The sequence below is a fragment of the Calidris pugnax genome, unplaced genomic scaffold (genome assembly GCF_001431845.1).
Source record: "Calidris pugnax isolate Ruff unplaced genomic scaffold, ASM143184v1 scaffold21, whole genome shotgun sequence".
In the NCBI taxonomy this organism is placed as follows: Eukaryota; Metazoa; Chordata; class Aves; order Charadriiformes; family Scolopacidae; genus Calidris; species Calidris pugnax.
The window spans coordinates 4,945,161-4,963,177 of NW_015090770.1; the positions used below are offsets into that span (position 1 = coordinate 4,945,161).

The 18,017-nt window shown below is 43.3% G+C and overlaps 1 protein-coding gene across 2 annotated transcripts in view; it reads right to left on the minus strand.

Moving 5' to 3' along the window:
* Positions 1–986, minus strand: part of GLI2 (GLI family zinc finger 2) — a 208,085-nt gene extending 207,099 nt beyond the window's left edge. Inside the window, exon 1 of one of the 2 annotated variants that reach the window (XM_014940183.1) lies at positions 451–577. The gene's annotated coding sequence lies outside the window, so the exon portion shown is untranslated. Of the gene's footprint in view, positions 1–450; positions 578–917 lie in introns of those variants that run through there. The other variant, XM_014940173.1, reaches the window with a different exon arrangement.
* Positions 987–18,017: the final 17,031 nt, after the last annotated feature.

An 18,017-nucleotide genomic window follows, 5' to 3' on the forward strand; every position in this document is an offset into this window, starting at 1 on the left:
AAAAAAAAAAAAAGCCAAACTGGCTGTTGGCTTTGGGGAGCCCGGCTTGTCCTCCGGGACTCGGGGCAAGGCGGTCCCAGCAGTGGCCCGGAGCTGGGACTGTCACCGCAGCCCCCGCGAAAAACAATGGCCGTGGTGGCACGGCCCAAAGCCCGGTCCCGACGGGGTCTGGACCGGGACACACACACACACACACACACACATCTGCCCCGTTCACCTGCGGGGGCGTGGGGACGCGGGGGGGACACGGGACGGGACACCCCCACCCCCCACTCTGGGCACACGTTGCAAGGGGACCCCCCTCGCAAAATCTCTACCCCCCACACCCTTCATCCCAACCCCGGCGCGAGGCACCTCCGATAAAAGCGGGAGAAATAAAAAAAATAAAATAAAATAAAATATATGTCTATAAAAAGCACAATGAAAAGACACAATAAGCATCAACTTTACCCAAAAGGCGGAGCAGCAAGTTTTCAGCAGGCGAGCGGTTGCTGCGGAGCGGAGCTGCTCCTCCGGACCCCCATCATAAACTTGGGGGAGGGGGGCGTGGGAGGGACTTTCTCTCCGTCCTTCCCTTTTGTGCCTCTCTTCAACACCCCCCCCCCACACACACGGGCTCCGCTCCTCGCCAAAAGCTGCCGAGAATCCCGGCGGCGGCGCAATCCCGGCTGCTGCCGCGGAGCAGCTCCGCGGAGGCGGGCGGGGAGGGAGGGAGGGAGGGATGGAGAGATGATGGAGCGATGGAGGGAGGGAAGGATGGGGAGGGCCGGGGGCAGTTTGGAGAGGTGCGGGGAGCCGGGGGTGCCGGGCGGCTCCTGCTGCCCATCAGCCCGGGCCGGCGGCGGGACGCGGAGCGCACACTCATGCACAGGCATATACATACTTTATATACATTATATATATAGACACATACATACATACACACAAGCTGAAGTTGAGCAGCCTGCAGGGGAAGACACTGGAACGCTTTCAAGCTCCGAGACAAGAAGACAACTGGCTGGAGAGTCGGTTTTTTTTTCTCCTTCCCCCTCCCTCCCGCTTTAAGAAAAAGAGGGGGAAGAAAAAAAAAAAAAAAAAAGGGGCGGGAGGGGGGAGATTTATTCTCTGTAATAGGAACCAAATGTTGGCTGGGACAGCAGCTGCACTCTCACTCTTTCCCTGTAAACTGTGTGATCGGCTTTTCAAAGGAGGTGTTACAGGGTGCAGGGCTAACTTTACTGGTCCTGACTTAACCCTTGCCTCTCTGGAGAGAGGTAGGGAATATGGGTTTCCAGGAGAGGTTAGTGTCTTTAAAAAAAAAAAAAAAAAAGGAAATCAAAACCTTCCCACTCTTTCGGCGCGGGCGCTTGGGACCGCTCCGGCTCCTCTCCCTCCTCCCGCCAATCCCCTTTCATCCCGGATCGCCCCTTCCCTTCGGCGAACCGCACCGGTTTGGGTGCGGGGCTTTCTCGGAGCCGCGGGGATGGGATCCCCTCCGGAACGGGCCGGGACCGGCCCCCCCACTCCCCCCCCCGCCTCACCCCGCTCGGCCGGAGGGCATCTGCAACAAACCCACAAAATTCCTCCTTCTTCGGGGAAAGTAGCCCCCGTCCTTCCCCCAAAACAACAAAAGTTTGGCCTTGTGCAGATTCACTCGCGCAAGAGGCGGGGATGGAGCTGGGGGGGGGGGGGTTTCCTTCAACTTTGGTGGGTTTTTTTCCCCCCTCCAACCGGGAGTTTACGCTACTTTCGCAGCCCCGTGCTCCGCCGGGGTTGGAGGCAGCAAAGCCCCGCGGAGCATCTCCGCAGCCGCGGCCGGCCCGGCCCGGGCTGTGGCCGTACCCCGGCGGGGAGCCAGCCCCCGGGCGGTTTGAGCCTCCCCCAGCATCTTCGGTGGGGAGAAGCGGTCATTACAGATCGTTCCCCACACGCGGTAACCTACGGAACCGCAGCACCATCATCTATTTTAATCCTGGTGTTTTTGGGACCGAAGCGGCGAGGAGAGGAAAAAGAATCTCCAAGAAGTACCCCGCTTCCACCCCAAATATCCTCGCTTTTGCGCTGATCTGATGCATTAACACTAATACCAGCGAGGAATGCAGTAGTTTTAACTTGGACTTGGGCCAGGCTGGGCTTGTTACTTGATTTGTTTTGATTTCTTTGGCTATGAAATTTCTCAAAAGTTTCAAACGCAAGCAGATGCTGCCGGGGAGGGTCACCGCGCTGTACCCAAGAGCAAGCTGAAACTCGCCGTATCATCGGGGTATCTGACTCCGGCAGGATTATGGCCAGTGCCATGGCAACCGCATGCCACATCAGCCCCCGGCTTCGCTTTCAGTCCCTTGGGCAGCGTTAACATTTGCCAGCGGATTTGCCCGACACGCAGCCCAGGTCCGGGCAAGTGGAAAAAGAGCTTTATGCCACGCAGAAACCTTCCTTGTCTGGCCTCTGCAAAGCAACCTGGCTGGACCCCAGGCTCGATGCTACAATTTTAATCCTAAAAACCTCTTACCAATTTGGGTGCCTTCTGTCTGAAAGTTTGCACACCTCTTTTTTTTTTTTTTTTTTTTTCCCCCCGATGGCATTAGAAGGCTGATGTTTGAGAGTGACAGCTGGCTCCCCATGTACACCCAAATCCCATATTTGTTCCATTCGGATAGCTTGAGGAGGATGGTGAGGCAACAGGTTATTTTACCAACCACCAACATTGCAGCCTTTTTTTTTTTTTGATCCAAGACTAGCACTAGCGTGCACCCGCTACCTCATCCAAAGAAATTCCCTCCTCTCACCATGGTACCCGTGCAGTCCATGCTGGCACAGCAGCGCAACCGTACCCCATGCAGATGGGTAATTTTGTGCTTGGAGGAGTTTCATTGCACCTACCACAATGGAGAGAGGAGCTTTGGTTACCAAAAGTAGGAACAAACCAAGGCTTTGATCTCTGGAAGACAAAGCCCACTTGTATTCCCAGGTTAATTTACTGGGGAAAGATTACCTGGCAGCTTGGGAAGGGGGTTAGAATAAGAGGTTTTTGGATGGACCAGACAGAGAAGCTGGCAAAAAATTAACATTAGATATGTTCTAAATTCTTGCCGTGCAGTTACAAACACATGTACCTCCAAGATTGTTGGCCAACAACATTTTTAAAATCAAAAAAAAAGAAGGAATTAAAGGATTAATTCAGAGTACTTATGTGGTTAAGAAGGACGATTTTTCTTCTAGAATTAATATGTGTCAATGCTTTAGAAGATGGCAATTTTTAAGCCTGAACAGAAACTCCTCCTTTTAAAGAAGGATGATGGCTGGCCACGGCTGGAGGTTTTTTTGAGAACTTTGAGTCGGCTTTTACACTATCTGACTGCTGTAGCTCATCTGTCCTTCCCTCTCTTGCTCTGCTCATTGAACTGCCCTCTCTTAATCTTCCATAGGTGTCCGAGATTAAATAGATGACAGAATGACTGACATTTGGTATACATAAAAGAACCAAAATATGAACAAGGGGTCAAAGTGCAGCTCTTCCCTCTGGTCTTCCCTCCTGCTCTTGTAGAACTTGATGGGGATGAAACCAAGTAGGGATATAAAGATATATGACAATGTACACTTACTATACCTTGCTGGAGCATGAGTGTGTGGATACAGAGCATACATTCAAAAGTGTTCTGGACTAAGGGAAGAGGTTTTTTTAATCACAATTTAAAAAAAAAAAAAGCTCTCACAATGATAAAAGATTGACATATCACCAGGTCCAGGATTGCTAATCTGGGATCTGTCCCACTTCTGTTAGGTCAATGGAATGAATCTGATTAACCACAGAGGAAGTTAGACTAGCCTCAAAAGGTACAAATGCAGCTTTAAAAATGTTTTATATAGTTCTGAAAGAGGACTGTAATTTTTTATTATAGAAGGTATTTAAAGAAATGGTTAAAAAACCAATGGGGGATGCTCCGTTCTGTTCTGTTCATATCTATAGGATTCATTTCTATAAATCTTCATAGACCCTCATGATAAATTAAAAGACCCATTTGAGTATTCTAAAGGATACTCACGGGTAGAAGCTACCAGAAAAAAATCGCCTTTAAATATACTTCTCTTTTAGAATGAAGAAAATAATTACATGTAGGATGATCACTAGGAGATAGAGGTCTAAAATCATGTTTCATGCAACTCATATCTTTATGATATCTGGTTTCACTCCAAGAGGGAAGTAGTACATGATCAGTTCTGCCCTGATTTAAACAGCTGTACCAGCTCTGGGGTCAAAGAAGTTGCACCAAGTCTGAATGCACCTTGTTTCTATAGAATATAATTAATCACAATGATATTTAATAAATTAACAGTGTTGTGTGCGATGCTGGCTCAGAATTTGCTAGGAGAATGGGGAAGATTTTTTGGCACAATACATTCCCTTTTTTTTTTTAAGTAGCCCTGTTACCTGAGGGAAATCGTAACTGTGCGTAGACTATGAGACAATACTCACTGGGATGATATGCAGCTCTGATTCCTATCTGCCTCCATGAATGTGTTGTCTCTTGTTTAAAGCTTCAGTGGTAAGTTCCTTGAGGCAGGTACCATTTTCCTACATTTTATATTTTGATTAAGCCTTATTTTATTTTTCCTCTCTCCAAAGTATATCCAAAGTGTAACTTCAAAGCTAATTTCCTAATAGCTGCTTCCTTTTTTCTTTTCTTCCTTTTTTTTTTTTTTACCCACTAGAAGGATCCCTTCTTGCCAGATTTAATCTATATTGGATCATGAATACTGAGCTAATGCCATCAACTGTTCTAAGGTTTTTCTGTGATTGTGAAAGGATACTTGCATGCTATGTCAGCAAAGGAGGTAGTACTTTACTGGAAAACTGGCCTGGAAGCCAGTTTCATTTCAGAGAGCGTGCAAGATCTTATTCAACTTCAAACCCAAGCTGAAATGTCCTGCTTAAGCAGGACCTTATCCACGTGACTACATACGCTGAAATTGCTGCTCATAAAATGATAAGTAAACCATTTGAGAGTGCATTCACCATGAACTAGGAATATACATGCCATCCATTACCTGTCTCAGCTGAAAGACAGAAGCTTCTTCAAAATGCACGGAGCCCATCATGTCTGCATGGTTTTCAAGAAGTGTCACACTAGTGGCTGCTCTTGCCAGACCCATCCCATTCACAAATGGTGAGGAGTCCCTTCTCCCATTCAGATCTGAAACAGAGAGCACATTTTGCTATAAGAGAAGAAACCCCAAACTCCACCACCCAAACCATAGAAAGTTTAAAATTGAAAACTCAGGTCTGGGTCTATGCTTCTCAAAGCATTTCCAGCTGTAGAAAAGAAACAGTACATGGTGCTTACATGGGGAAACACTCTTTGGCATGGATGTGAAAATAAAATGCACATCTTCTGATGGATGAGAAACTGTGCAGTTTCTCATTCTCTACCCCTTTTCTCCCCATCTTTCTAAACTCTGCCAGTGAGGGGATGGGCTACAGGGCTCTACCTGCCTGGGGGTCTGAGAAAGGAGAAGCATAGCACAACAACCTGGCTGGGCTCTTTCTGGACTTCTTCTGTCCCCAGCAAAATGCTTGAATTGATGAGGAACCAGATAATAGTTTTCTTGCCCGGGGTTGACTGGGTTACTCAATGTGTGTTGTCTCCTTAGCGGAAGGAGAGGAGAGCAGGAGGTGGGATGCACAAAATGGTAACTGGGGTACCTGTACATGGCATTGTGTGAATACCTGCAAACAACTGGAGTTGGCGATGTACAGGAAGAAAAACTCGGCCATTGGTATGAAGTTAACGAGTTTTGTTGGAAGCTATATTTACATTTCATCAGGGAAGACTATGGAGAAGATTTTTCATTCATTCCAGGAAGAGGAAATTTCTTGGGTTTTGCAGAAAAACAGAATCCTTATCACTACAAAATACATAATCTGGTCCTTTACGCATTATACTGTATTATGTGTACACAGTGCGTATTCAATGTATATATACTGATTAATAATTTGCACTAATTTGCTGTCATGTTAGACTACTAAAACATTACCTGCAATGGCCAGTGATTCTAGTAAAAGTTTTTTCTTTCTACACGCAAAAAACATTTATATGTTTAACCTTTGCAGTTCCAGCAATGTTAATTTCAGTTAGATTATCCGGTGCTTATTTCATCCAAGGCCAGAAAAGAGTCCCTAATAAAGCTGGAAAGGAAATCCCAATTCCGAAATCCAAATTCAGGTGACTAGATACTGCTGTTCCAAGAAGAAATTCTTTGTCAAAGCTCAGCCTTCTTTCTGCTGCCCTGACTTTCAGTGTATATAAAATGTTTGAAAACATCGCACCTTATTTGCTTTTATAAGTCACTTTTTCTTTGTCTTCTGGGAAGATTTGCAGATCTCCTAGATGACATTTTTTCAGCAAAAGCATGGACTATTGCACTAGTCCTAGCTTTAGGAGGCTGTAAAGGAATAAAAAATGTTAGAAATAAGAATATGACCATATCATCATCTCAGACTTCATGTGTACTGAGGGCTCCTTTCTCAAGATAACATCTCCAAGGGTTGCAGGACAAAGTTGTATAGACGCTAAGAGTTTTGGAAGGGTCTCCTAATTTTCAGAGGTAGCCTGCCTCCTTTGAAAATCAGGTGTCTGTGAGTTATCTCAAGCCAGGCATCCAAAATACCCATCCTTTAATATAAACCTTGACTAATATCTTACGACGATGAGCAAAAAAAGTGGACATGGGTATATGCAACTGCTGGCTGAACAGCACGAGGTGTCTGAAAACTCTATCAAACCAATGTGAATTTCCATTACATTTCTTGAATAAATGAGTGACATCAACATCTGGAAGCAGAAGGACCCCAAATCCCTAAATAATAGCCCTCCTCTGTATTGCCCACAGAGGTCCGGCCTGGTTTTGCTGAAGAGACAAGTAATGTTTGCAATCATACCTAATATATTTCAAATTGGTTATATTGTTTATAGATTGCTTATGTCAAAACCAGTGAATTCTCCGGTGTGCTTTAGGATTTATGCATCCTAGTTCTTTGCAAGGTTTGTTCTTATTTGTTGCTACCTGCAAAAATATATCTCTTGGCCCCAATTCACAGTGGAACAATGTTAGGTCATTATTCCTTGAATTGTTAGGCTGTAAAGAAGCAATTTCTCACTAACCTGTGACACAGGAAATTGTGATTCTGATGTCAGGTCATTTCTGGAGTTCCTTTTACAACAATCTGTTTTTCTGTCAGCAAATGACATTTATGTATTCTTTCCAGAAAGTGTAGGCTTCAGTATTTTTGTATGTATACATTCAATATTTCTCTTCTGCCTCTTATTCTGCATAGCCTGGAGTTTTAATATATGATTCAACTGATAAATAAATATGTTTTGATTGATAGTGCAAATACCTGGTAGCTGAAACTAGTGCTACTTTAAAGTGCTTCTCAGAATAGTTGAGTTTCCTGCTTTTGTTTTCACTGAGGTTTCTTTTATGAAGCATTGCGATGAATGATTAATGCTTGGATACCCCTTTTCTCTAGATTCTTTGCTGAACGTGTTGCTCAGCGCGTCTCATGAAGGGAACACAACCCAAACTGCCATCATGGCAAGATTTTATACTCTTTTTAATAGGCTTTGGTGTTATGAACCACAATCATTAGTGAGGTTAAGAACTTCCTATTATGATAAGAAAATGGGTAACTTTTACCAATCTACTGCAGCCTAATGCAGTTATTTTATTCTAGTCATTTGAAATTGGGTAACGTGTAAAACATTTGACAGATGACAGTGTGCATATGTTTTACAAATAAATATGCATGTTGACTACACAAGAAGTGGTTTACTGGCAGAATACGTTTTACATATACTTAGGGAACCAATGCTATAAAGTTACACATCCACAGAGACAAAAGTTATTTCCATTGAAATGCACAGCATCAAACCTTGCCACAGAACTAAACCACTTCTCTCTCGCTTTTCTTTAGTGTTGGTTTTTAGGATAATAAGTACAGGTAACTAGCTCTGTAACACTTATATAATTCCTTTCTTCCAGAAAGGTCCCAAACATTTCCAAAACAGAGCCTAAATCCCACTGGCTTTACACACAGGAGATGATCTGTACATGTCTCATGGGCTATGCAGATGGGATATAGTCCTTAGTGGTAGATAATGTGATATATATATATATATATATCATACATATATATATGATAGATCATATAGCAGTACACAAGACAAATGTGCTACTTCAATATGGTAGAATCACATTGAGCACTACCACAATGGAAGTGTAGTTGGCTTTAGTGCAGTAGCTATTTAATAATCCAAGACTATTTAAATCTCTTAATATATTTACAGAACAATGGCATCAGCAGAAGGTGACTAGCAAGGACCACATAAACTTTCACTGAAAGTCTGAAATGCATTTCTACCACCTTCTCGCCATTCACTTATTTCAATTCATTGTTTCTGATGCATGGGTTCATATTGTGTTTTCCAAAAGAGAATGAAAATTAAAATATTTCTACTAATAAAAAAAACCAAGACAAAATAAATTCAATCTCTAGAGAATTTCAAAATTGGGAGGAGACAAACCCTGGAAAATATACTGTAGTAACAATTTTATATGCAAGGAAGAGTGAGATTATGCTGCTAATACAGAGTTTATTAATCCTCAATTTCCTCAAAATCAGCAATCACTAAATTGTTTAGCATAAAAAATGAAAAAAACCCATGATATTATGTTGATATAAAAATGTGGGATGCAGCTGGTTCTGTGGTAATATGACCTATTAATAGGCCAATTAATCTTCTAGTATCACTGCAAAATTCTCAATTCCAGCTGGTATAACCTAAATACTAACTGTAACACAGGCACCACGCTGAGCATCTTGATCTAGGAGGGTATTGCTATAGGTTTCCCATGTATCAATGCAGAGGGAGAGACTTGAGCACGGGTCATGTCAGAGCACGTAAATCAGGCTGTTGCTGTGGATCCCTCTTTGGAGAAGCTGTGCTTCTCCCAGGTGCCCAGACAGCCCCAAGGGGAGCCGAGCTTCCCCAAGCCAGGTACTTACAGTGTGAACATCTCCGTACTGACCATGCAGATTGTAATCAATGCAAAGAACAACATTCCTCTCTGCAAAGATCATCTCGAGTTGCTGACAACACTGAATACAACCCAGTAGTCCTTACTTATTATAAATTCCAAATATCAGAAAGAATACTGTAAAGTATTTCCGTCATTTGGTCCTGGCACACCAAAGCAGCAGTAGGGTCCTCCCAGAATAAGGCTGGTAACTCACAGCATCCTGGTGCAGCCCAATGGTTTGTCCCATCCTGGGACTTCTCTCAACACACCTCCCACAACTTGTCTGAAAAATGTGCAGTATTCTGATACGAACATACTTAACCCAGGAAACATTTTCTTACACTGCTAAATTACTTTTCTCCCTTCTCACCGCATAAGAATAAATTGTGGTAAAAGTAATCAGGTATACCCTGAAGGACTGTGCTTGCCCAGCCTTTTCCTTAACTTTCAGAGAACATACAGTTACCATCTGAAGTGTGAGCCGCCTTTGAAGACAGTGACAGGAAGAAAGTGAGTCTACAGAGAATTACAGTGCTTTCCATCAGCCTGCGTTGGGTCCCTGACCCTCCTGGAGGTGTTATGCTCAGCCCACCTCTGTGTTTCTTTCCAAATGCTCTCTGGCCAATGCCCATTTTCTCCAGCTATTCTAAAGAGTTAACCGCCCGGACAAAGTTATTTAATCACGTTCTGGATGAGTCCAGAGAAAAATCCAAAGCAAACATGGAGAAAGAAAAAGCAAAGAGCTGATGTAACATGAGACAGCCCATACCCTGTAGTTAAAAGGTAGAAAGCACAAACTGTATTTTAGGAGAGTAACTCAATCAAGGAGTGACGCAGGCACAACCACGAGAAAGCCCACAACAAACAAAACCTGTAGTTCAGAAGACCACGGGGAGCCCTGCATCTTGCATGGGTACAGTCCCTAAGGAAACGGGCTATCCCAGCTACAACATTTTCCTGGGAGCAAAGAGCTCCAGCCACAAGTGTGGGTCAGAGCATTGCACAGTTTGCAACTGAGCTGCTGAGCTGCGGTTTCCTTCCCACCACCACCTTTGAAAAGAGTTGTTGTGAGCTGCAAAACACTCAGCTTCCACGAAGCAGCTTGAGATAGCTGAACAGAAGGTACTACAGAGGCTCAGAGCGTTGCTGCTTAATTTGCTCTGGTGATTGTCACTGGAATTACTGAATAGTAGTAGAGGGGCTCACATGCCTCTAGTGCAGTGTCAACAATGTCACATAAATTAAAGTCAAAGAGCAGCTTTGAACAACTCTAATTAACAGTGGTAACCGTTCAGCAAGGGGAACTCAGCCCCATGAAGTGCAGCCAGCGATGTGGAATGGTCTAGTGACATTCAGGAACTCTGCATGTTGCTGAGGGGAAAGTCTTACTGCAGAAAGTCTGGAGGAAGAGCTGGGAATGAATTACTTATTATTTAAAAATGCATTTCTCTAGATTTGAATTAGTAATCACATTTCTTTGACCACTTCAGTCTCCAGAAAGGATACTCCAATTTTTGTTTCGACAAAAAAGATTTGTAAGACCTTTTGGAAACAAAGTGGTTAGAGTCCCCACCTCGTACTTCGTCTGAAGGATGTCCAGGCAAACATTGCCTTCTCACGTCACGCTGGAGTATCGGCTCAACGCTGAACCAGTGGGAGGACTGCCATCAGCTGAGTCACCAAGACCGCTTCCTGCAGCTCCTCTGTGGTCCTTGAGCGATCCAACCTCAGAGAGACACTGACCTTGTCTGACCTCAGAGGACTTTTGAGAGCCCAGCACAAAGAGATCTGAGTGTGGGCTATTATCTGAGGGGCTCCTTCATGCATGTGAAGCTGCATAGTTTTACCGCAATGGGTAAAACATTATAAAGAAAAGGAAATGGAAAATCACACATGCGAAGATGATTTTACGGCACCCAACACAGACACGGGTCTGCTTAAGCAGCAGCTCAGTTGTGGTGCAGTGCATGGGAAGAGTACAAAACCCACAAAAGGCAGAACTGATGGAGTGAACTACAGGGATGCTCTCAGACAAGCAGCAAGAAAATCTTCTGAAGCTTTCCATCCTGTGTTCTCTCTATATACCACATCTGCTTCAGAACGACGAAGACTATTTTAGGCACATTTTATGGAGTTTTAAAAAATGTTATTGGGACTATATTTTGTACCCCTTTTCCAGTAAAGCCAGATGACTGCACCATGGGCTAAGTCTCCAGATGGTTTAAATCACTGGTCTTGCTCTAATTTGCTCCAGCGAAGGATCTGGCCCCATGAGTCTAACTACACAAGGTAGATGGAGCTATAAAGAATGTGCCAAATGAGCTAAAATAGCTTTTCTAAAAATAAATGCCACAACAGGACTTCCAGTGCTACACATACGTATTAAGTCCATCAAAATAGTGTTGCCAATCCCAAGCATTCAGAAATCATGAGTTGGGCATGAGGTTGGTTTTAAAAAACAACAACAAGATTAAAAAGAAACAAGCAAACAGTAATATCCATGTACCTCTTTTGGTTTGCATTCTTGGGTTTTTTGAGTCTTCAAGACAAATCACGGTCATGTATTTAAGCTCTTTCTATATTTTTTTTTCCTCCTTCCTTTTTTTCCCCCTTGGAAGCAGCAGGGCTAGAAACTTGCTGCTAAGAAAAGAATGTTAAAAAAAAAAAAAAAGAGAGAGAGAAAGATTCTCATGTAATTGCCTGACTTCAGAAACTAAGCTTTTAAGAAGAATATCATGAGACTCATGATAAAATCATGAGAGTTGGCAACACTATTAGTGAGCTGGAAATGATATAAAGCTCCTGCTTCTGCAGTCTATGAAGTATTGGACTTTTACTCACAAGCTTTTTATGCTCAGAAAACCTGTCACTGCCTTATGACTGGCCTTTTCATTGCCACAGGTCTTCAGATTTCCATTAGATCAATTCAGATAGTTTCTAGGGATCTTCTGTTTGTGTGTAGTCAAAACAATATTTGGCAACAAAAGACTCTTGCAGCAAATTACAGATGGACACAAACGGAATGGGCTAGAAGCAGGCTGGGAGCCTGAAGGAATGGCTACGTCTGGGGAAAATGAACTATTTCCACACGGCTGTTTTTGCTGGACTTGTACAGCTCTCTGAAGAGCCAAAACCTCCCTGAGAGATGGATCTGCAAATCCACCTTTTACATTAACAAACGAGTACGATCCTGGTGGGAGAACGAACAAACAAACCAACCCAGAGAATTGCTTTGGCAGCTTGATATCTACAGAAATGCACGTAAAAGATTCCCATGTAACAGGGGTAAGAGAACTCCCAGGAGAGTGAGGCAGTAAGATTATCCTTATTATTACATCCCATTGGTGCTAATCCACTACAACAAGAGTCATTCGAATTCAATGTGTGAAGAAACGAGATCACCACCCTCCCAAGACACGGCCAGTTCTGGGCATCATTTACCAAAAAAAAAGATGTTGGGTGACCTTTGTGTGCCTGATGTTGCCACGCTCTAACGGGTCAGTCCAGTTGTAACAGGCTGCAATTAGCACTACAAGACAGCAAGGTCCTTACCTAGGTCACAGGGAAGTGGGAGATTGTTCCATGCCTTTGAAAACCTATTAGGAAGCATTCATCCTCCCAAATGAAAGTTTGAAAGACTTGCACTAGACTTAGGAAAACAGATACAGATAGGTGTGAGTACATCACACCTCTCTGGGGCTGTTAAAAGGCCCCCATTGCTGAGGCAACAGCACATGACAAAGCTGACACTTCCAGAAGTGTAATTTGTTATTTGCCTTTGTATGCAAAGCTCACACATGTTCTTTCAGAAGGGAAATTTCAGGTGCCAGTGAGTGCCTTGCGACTAATGGAGCTCGAATCCCCATCACAGTTTGAGCTGGGCATGTGAAATCTCCTGCACTGTGGTTTTAGATGGAGAGACCTTGACCCTTGAACAGCTAATTTACTTCCTTAGTACAGACCGGGGAGTCAGGAGAGCACTATAGTTATTGGTAGGGGAGAAATCCACAGGACAGACTCTGATCTCTTACATTAAAGTGAAGCAGGAAAAAAATCCATTAAACTCAGTGAATGACATTAGTGCAAGCCTATCCATAGAAGAATTTCTTAAGGTTATAAATAACAAATTCCAGAGGAGAAAACCTGGACCCAGCTCAATGGTCCTGTGACTCAAGGCCATCTTTCCAAGGATCTGTAACAATTTATGGGTTTGAGTAGAACAGGAAAAATCTAGTAGCTATAGTGGAGTTTGCTTTGAATTTTGAAGCCAGAACTGGAACCTGGAGAACTTCACTCAAGCACAGGAGCATCAAGACTGCAGATTTCATTGCTGGGACTTTTTGAAGACCTGGACCTGTTCTAGCAAAGGGAACTCCCCACTTGCAAGAGAAAAGGGTACTGAAAAGCTCTGCAATACACAACCGGGAGAGCTATAGCTCTTAGAAGGAGGTTCAATTCCTTTAGGTCTCAGAGAGAAAAATAAATTGTTCTGTGCCATAGTGCTGGACTATTTGAGATGCCCTGTGTCCAGAAATCCCAGAGCCACAGCACACATGTCCTAGATTTGTACAGGAGAGATTTGGCCAACACGCTTCTTTCTGAAGAGCCCCAAAGTAGCTGTGCAGGTACTATGGAGCTGCAAAGTGCCTACATCTGATGCTCTCAAGAACCATGAGTCTTGCTGTGTGTGTACCGAAATGTCAGACTGATGTACAGTAAGTTCTATAAATAAGCAAACAAACTTGTTGAATTTTAAACAAATTGGTGAAGACTGCATCACCATATCTATCCTGGTTTTAATGTTTTCTTTGTACATGAAACAGTTGAACTACAAAGCTGGCAACTAGACGATGCTCATTAACGGACCAGAACAAGGATTTAAACTATGACAATCTGCCATCTAGTGGAAAAGCGAAAATCACACCTCAGCTGTGCACTGAAAGTGCTAAAAAACTTCAGAAACTTGGAAAGGGCGGAATGAGCTATTTTAGAAAGGTGGCAGATGCACAGGCAAGGCTCTCCATGGATAAATAACCCTAGGTTGGCATTTTAATCTTCAAAGGGCAGTGTATCTGTCCAGAAATTTATAAAATGAATGTATAATGTATTTATACCATATATGATGTTCATAACATTGTGCATGTGTGCGCTTATATGGTTACAATATTACTAGCCAGAAGTCTATTTATCATCATCCCATAGCTTTGATAACTAAGCATGGCCAAAGTTATCTTCTAGCTACTCAACAACAAAATTTCACACAAGTAAGGGAGACTGCACAGCACATGGTCTCAGAGGAGTTCTAAGGTGCACAGGCAGGTCCAGACTGCCCCATAGGAGTCTGTATCATTCTGCTGTCAGCAGCCAAGCAACGCTGACCTGTGCTTCCAGAAACCTGGGTACATGTTGCTAACTTTTTTCCTAATAGAGAAATATCTCTATCACTTCCACGCACCCTCTCCCTACCTTATCTTGGCATGCAGAAATGGCAGGGACCTGTACAACATGGTGGTTAGCATCCTGGGGATCATGTGACCATTTTGAATCACATGATACCTGATTCTCAGGATACTCCTCAAGACAGCAACTTTACTGGGTGGGAGACATCACAGCAGCTGTGGGAAGGTATTATTTTTGGAGGCAGCTGCTTATCAAGGACAATCTATAAGGGTCAGAGTTTGCAACTTTCTCTTCATGGCAAATGTATTCATGGAAGTTTAATGGGAACACTGACTGTTAGCAGTGGGCCATCATGTGCATTTCTGGCATCTTTGGAAATCAGCTTTTAACCGCTGCTGGCTGGCTTTTTGCTTTGCCTGACCCTGGAAAATATAGAGGTGCCACCAAATCACTCCTCAGTTCTCTTACACATCATGATCCAGGTAATTCCCCCCGCTGTGGCCAGAGGTATTCAGAAGGGAGCCCACATTTCAGTGTCTGCCTTTAGGTCTAGACAGAGCTGGTTAGTTTGTTTACTACTATTGGTTTTATACAGATGTGCAATTCCATGCCATGGGAAGATTTTTCTTTAATGACTGGCTCTTGTTTGTTTGCTCTTTACAGGACACAAAGACGTTTTTATAATATGAAGCTTCAGAGTCACTAGTTTACGCAAAAATGTAATTGTTCTAAGTCCAACTCTGCCATCTCGTGGTAGATTTTAAAAGGTACTGTTTAACCTTTAATAACTCCTGCCGATAACATGTATGCTGGATATAAAAGATTTTTGCTAGAGACCCATAAGCTAAAATATTTATGGTAAAGACACTGTCCCACATTGCTAGGAATACCTCCACCCTTCAACGAAACAAGTTAAAAAGTGAATTACCTCTGTAGCTGTTTGCTTTACATTTTGTCTCGGATAATGAAAGGTTGACATTTGTTTCACATTTGTGAGGAGCTGGCTTGTAGTCAGGTTCACTTCCCAGTTCTCACGCAATAGCTCCGTTCTGCAGTGTTTGGATTATAAACAGGGGAGCATTTAAACTCCGGCAATTTCTTTTCCTCCTTACTGAAGTCTTGGTAGGAGCCAAGTTTTGAACAAAGCAGCTCAGTCAATTATATGCAAAAATTATTATAAAGCAAAGAACCATTTAAACTTTTTGGAAAGCAGACATTTGCACAGCGCCAAGAGGCCACACGAAGTGCTATCCTCGCTGAAACCAGTGACCTAGCCTGTCTCCCACACTGGGACCAGATACTTCAGAGGAAGGAGTGAGAAACTCTGATTTCAAAGAGTGACTCATCTTGGTCTTTTCCTCCCTCCCTGGGCAGCCAGCAGTTGGCAAGCCATGGAAAACAAACACCTTGTTTTCACTGTGACGATGCAGTCACACCAAGCGTAGCAACATGAACTTCCCTTCACCCGGTCTCACCACTCAGATCTCAAGTGATCACCTCTCCAAATGAAATCTTGGCTTATTCAGTATCTGAAAAAGCTTCAGCCTGGTCTCACCTGCACCTGAAACAGGTGTGAAGTGCTGGTGCTCTGTGTGTCAAATTAAACCCTGCATGCCAGTGGGGACCTGAGCTCCAGACACAGACCTGAATGTTGCCATGCCATGTCAAGCTCAGGTGAGTCTCCAGTCACCAGGTCCCCAATATCCAGGATAGTTCAAGAGACCATCACCTTGTAACCCTTCATTTTCATCCTCACTGTCTAATGCTCAGATATTACTAGTGCACAACTGCTTGCCCCATCTCACTTCTTTCTGCTGACACCTTCAACATTGCTGTGCACATCATTTTCAGATGTAGCGAGGCACTTAGATTTGGAGCTCTGGTTTGAAGCCACATCAAATTATCCCAATCTTTTGAATATGCAAATGTGGATTAAAAGTTTTACTGTAAACCCTGCTATTCCTTTCTGTCACCTTTCCTTTCTTCCACTGCCATAATTTATGCATCTAGATCTGCAAAGTTATGAGCAAACCAGTGAAAAATCAAAGGAGTCACAAAGGGCTTGCAAATTAGTGCCTTGCATCTCGCCAACCTCATCTCCTACCTCCTGGTCACATCAAATTGTCATCTTTGTCCTCCTGATTCTTACCTGCTGCAGCGACTCGTCTCCTGTGGCACCTTGGAGGAGGCCAAGCTTGGCAGCTGAAGAAGCCAGATGTCACAGTCTACAAAGAAAGTTTTCAGCAGTGGCAGCTGCTTGTCAGATCATGTTCCCCAAAAGGCTTACGTTTGGCTCTGACAGTGTATCTGTTGGTGGCCGTGGCTGGTCTTCCTGAAAGTCATGTGTGGGATCAGCTCCCAGTGGGAAACTCAAGTTTCTTCTCCTGAAAGGCAGGCTCCCCTGATTTGCAGCTCTGGGAAAATGTTGTCGTTATTTGCATATTCTTAGAAAGAGTTTATGCTCAATTTTTATAAAAAGAAATTACCAAGAAAAGCTATTTTACATAATTTCTAAAGAATTTCCCTCTTACAAGGAGAATGAAAACCGTTTTATTTGTGTTTATTTTTTTTAAATATTAATTTCCATAAAACCAAAAATATATGTTCCTATCTACAGAAGTTTTTATCCACAGCCAGGAATTGGTTTGGGGATATTTATGATTAGTATTGATCTACATTTGAAGCAGAGGAAACCGAGTAGAGAAACTGAGACAGAACCTTTTGAACCCAGCCACTCCATAAGCACTTAGAAGAGTCTTTGATTATGAGATTACCTTGCAGTCGTAATGATTAAGCAAGGCTTCAGAATAACATGTTAGAAAAGTCAGCATTTACCCACAGATTGAAAACATTTGAAACAATCTCTGTCACAAAGTAAACATGGAGACCTGTGTCATTAAATGAGTCTTCACCTTGAACTGTGTGTCAGCCAAACACTGTGTCTCTCTTCAGGTCTTCTTCCCCCAGGCAGGTCTATTGGAAGATGGTACTTGCTACGGCTGCTGGCACCGCTCTTGTCACTTGGGTACTGGTTTGCTGACTGGTCACAAACCTGGGATCCGGGATTTTGACTGCAATTGCCTGTAAAATGAGGATAGCACACTCACAAGGAGGCCACACTGCATTGAATATGATGAAATCCTTAACCACAGTGGTTCTAAGGAGTTAAATACCCAGTTTGACAGTGCTTAAGAACAACAACACCATGGATTGAAAGGAACATTAACCTTATTTCTCTTCTCAGAGGGAAGGAAGCCAGGTCCCTCTCCTGACTCCTGTGGCTGTCCTGCCTGAGGGAGCACCATTACCATCCCAAGCAGTTCCTCAGGAGCTGGATGCTATAATGCTCTCCCGAGTGTCAAAGTCATTTGGTCTTCAGTCATACCCTGTCTGTCTCAGCCACTTCTTTGGACAATGAATTACACCAACAATACGTGATGCAGACATTTCTTTTCAGATTTTAAATTTACTGTCCTTTAATTTTGTGAAGTGTTCATCCTTAGGATTTTCCAAGGACACAGGGCATACTCTGCTGAATTTCCATTTTCTTAGGTCAG